The sequence below is a fragment of the Monodelphis domestica genome, chromosome 4 (assembly GCF_027887165.1).
Source record: "Monodelphis domestica isolate mMonDom1 chromosome 4, mMonDom1.pri, whole genome shotgun sequence".
Lineage (NCBI taxonomy): Eukaryota > Metazoa > Chordata > Mammalia > Didelphimorphia > Didelphidae > Monodelphis > Monodelphis domestica.
Genome location: NC_077230.1, coordinates 204,510,672 through 204,514,219, shown reverse-complemented (window position 1 = coordinate 204,514,219; position 3,548 = coordinate 204,510,672). Strand labels below are relative to the sequence as shown.

The 3,548-nt window shown below is 33.2% G+C and overlaps 1 pseudogene; it reads right to left on the bottom strand.

Annotated features, from left to right (window-relative positions):
- Nucleotides 1-384: 384 nt before the first annotated feature.
- Nucleotides 385-1,435, bottom strand: LOC100028277 (MKI67 FHA domain-interacting nucleolar phosphoprotein-like; annotated as a pseudogene).
- Nucleotides 1,436-3,548: the final 2,113 nt, after the last annotated feature.

Here is a 3,548-nt window from a genome sequence, read left to right as displayed (position 1 = left end):
TCAGTAACAGATTTCCTTTCAGCCACAGATAGGTGGGCAAAATGGAAGGGTTAGGGTTAGGCAAAAAGGAAGCAATAGAAGCAGAGAGCATATGCATAACTAGCAGCACAAGTAAAGCAACTGAAAGGTAGCATACACTAATGCTTTTTGATAATATTTTTAAAATATTCACTTTTATGTACTCATGTTATTTCCTCTAAATCTGAATATTACCTTTATACATCAACAAAACTTGAAACATTTACCTTATTTTATCATCAGTAAATATAAATGCAATTTTACTTCCTTTTTAAAAAGTAAAATAATTTCTTCAAACAGTATTAAAGCAAAGTAGTAAGTTAACATCATCTATATTGGTAAATGGAACAATTTTACAAAATGTTTCCCCCACAAAATTAACAATGAACAAATGGTTAAGAAGAACCACTTAAACTGCCAGCATATATACAAGAATAGGTTCTAATAACAAAACCCAAGTTCCCCGGGGCAGATATGATATTCAGAATAATCGTTTATTGTTCTTTGCCTTTTTTCTTCTTGAACTTGGTAGAGTCTTAGACAATGGTGTTCCTTTCTTATTAATAATTGGTGGTAACTTAAATATAATTTCATTATCATCATCATCATTCATTTCAGCTGCTTGAGATTTTTGCCTCTCTAAAAATGTTGGTGAACAAATGGGAGTGGCACCCTGGCTATCCACAGTATCAAGGGCAGTATCTGAAACATTCATTTTCTCTTTCTTGGGTAATTCCTCATTATCAACAGTCTTCTGAAGAGTAGTAGCTCCTGCAACCATCTTTTTTCTTCTGTTTTGTAAAACTAATTTAGAAAATGTGTAATCTATTCCTTTTTCAGCTAATCTCTTTCTGAGTTTATTTTCTTTCTTTTTAAATCGCTTCTCCATTCTTATCTTTTCTTCATATGTTCATTCCTTGTTATAACGTTTTACTGTGGGATGAGAAGGCTTTGAAAATGGAATCTCACAGCCTTTGAAAAGTTCTTCATGTACTTTTTCCAGGTGGCAAAAAATGACACTTCAATAGTCTTTCATAGCATCAGCAACAATCTTAGCAATATCAGATTCAAACTCCAGAAATCTGTAGCCCTTACTATTTCCAGTCTTTTAATTTCTGGAAAGCCTGAGTCTTTTGATAGTTCCAAATTGAGTGAAGTAATGCTTGAGTTGAGGTTCATAAAGTCCTCTGGGAAGGTGACCCAAATATACCACTCCAGGAGTCAATTTCTCTGGTTTATTATCCTGGGGCTTACGGACACTAGCCACAAGCTTCTGAAACTCGGTCTGAAGCTTCGGGTCCAACAACAAAAGCTCTTTGGGAACTGTGTTCGCTGACTTCGAAGCTGAGGTTGTACACCTAACAGTAGCCTCAGCCATATCATTTGAACATTGCTGCACCATCATGTCTCTCCAAATTTCTTGTTCTGAAGAATGCCTTTAAACACAAAATTTTCATTCACTTCATCCTACATATATATTATTTTTCAAATTTGTAATATTCAAAAGTACCTTTCTGTACCTAACCTTGTTCGTTTTAGAGTGTTATATATGTGTGTATATATATATATATATGCATACATATATATATATAGCATATGATATGGTAACATGCTCAATTTAGTATTTTTAATAATCTGGCACACTGGACCAATGCCATTTTATTCATAGAATATTTGAGAATTAGCAACAATCAATGTGATATATATGAATATAAATTGTCATTGGGAAATATGGTATAACTAATTGATCATTATAAACAAGTCACTTAACATCTCAGTGTCCCAAGGTAAAACCATAAAATCAAAAGTTAATGACAATTTGCTTCCTAAATGAATGGATAACATTTTCTATACTAGGACTTCCAAAATAGATGAAATTATATGCTTGGAACCCAACCTCTGAAAAAAAAAAACTAACTGAAAAGCAAGTGTTAGTCATACTTCTTTAAATCATCATAATAAGAGGGTTTCATTGACTTTTCCACTTGGAAAAATTCCCATCAGTTGATGATCTGCATCATCAGAAGAAATCTCTATCCTAGGAGTTAATTTGATCAATGAAATTTACAGATCCTGACCAGATGCAGAATAATTAAACATAATGATATCTTGATTAAATATCTTCAAAAATGGAATATTTTGGTCAATTACTTTTTTCAAAGTTGGTTAACGTAAAATAAGCCTTTAAATGAATTTATTTCATTGTGTTAAAATGTATCTTATTTATATATGTCCATTTTTATCCTTTGCTTGGTTTAGCACCCTTAATGCAAGTGACCCATTCAATGATACAGGATATTGTATTCTGTCCAACATTTTGACAATCTATTAGGATCATGCAGGAAACAATCTCAGTGTTCTTTTACTCTGGAATATAGTGCAGGACTTTTTTAAAAAAATTCCTAACAATATTAAATATCTCTGGACTTTTTCCTCAGATCCCTCCTACATTTAGAATGGATTAGGGAGAAAGTCAGTTTGACATTTCTGGTTAGCTGTATGTCACTTGATGGAGTTTTCTTCTAACAGAAAAATAGAACAACTATGCTTAACATAGTAGTGATGTTACACTATTAAATTTTGAGTAGATTACAGCTTAGTTATTAGCTATAATGGTATAGACATTATTAATGTGCAATTATAAACCCATTTTCCTTCATTCTTTTTATGACCTCTGTTTAGCACTGCCATTTAAAGATATTGGTAGGATGTCATTCCCAAGGGAGTTCTGTGAATAAGGTGAAATAACAAATGGGAAAGGACTTTGAAATTATAAGTGCCACATAAATTAAAACTATATTAAGGGAACAGTTATGTGCTCAGTGGATTGAGAGCCAGGCCTAGAGATTCTGGGTTCAAATCTGGTTTTAGACATTTCTGATCTAAGTGAACTTGTGCAAATCACTTAATGTCAGGGGCCTCTTGGCTGTCCTCACCCAAGATTCTCCATCTCTAAACTCTAGGCATTTCTACTATCTGCCCTACATGCCTGGAATGTGCATTCTTTTCACTTCTATCTCCTGGCTTTCTTCAAGTTTTAACTAAATTCTTGCCTTCTATGGGAAGCCTTTCATGATTCCTTTTAATGCTTTTGCCTTGTTCAACTAATTACCTCCAGTTTATCATGGATATATCTTGTTTGTACATAATGGGATGCAGATTGTCTCCTCAATTATATCATGAGCCCCTTGATAGCAATACTGTCTTTTATATTTCTTTTTGTTCAGAGCACTTAGCACTATGCCTGGCAGGTTTATTGACCGATTAACGTGTAGGACATTTACGGAAGTCTGATAGAAGGACATGAAGAAGGAACATACAGAATGGAAATATATGGAAAGCTTTTGTGTCACAGTGGAGGTCACACATGTAGATCTAGTTATTAAACTTTATTAAACCTCACTCTTGTCTTGAGCAGTTAGAAAGCACTTCAATAGCTTGTAGTGCCTCAAAGTTCTCATTATAAGCATTATAAAAACAATTAGTTAACCAGCACAAAAGTTCTAGTTATAATAAAATTTTGAAATATG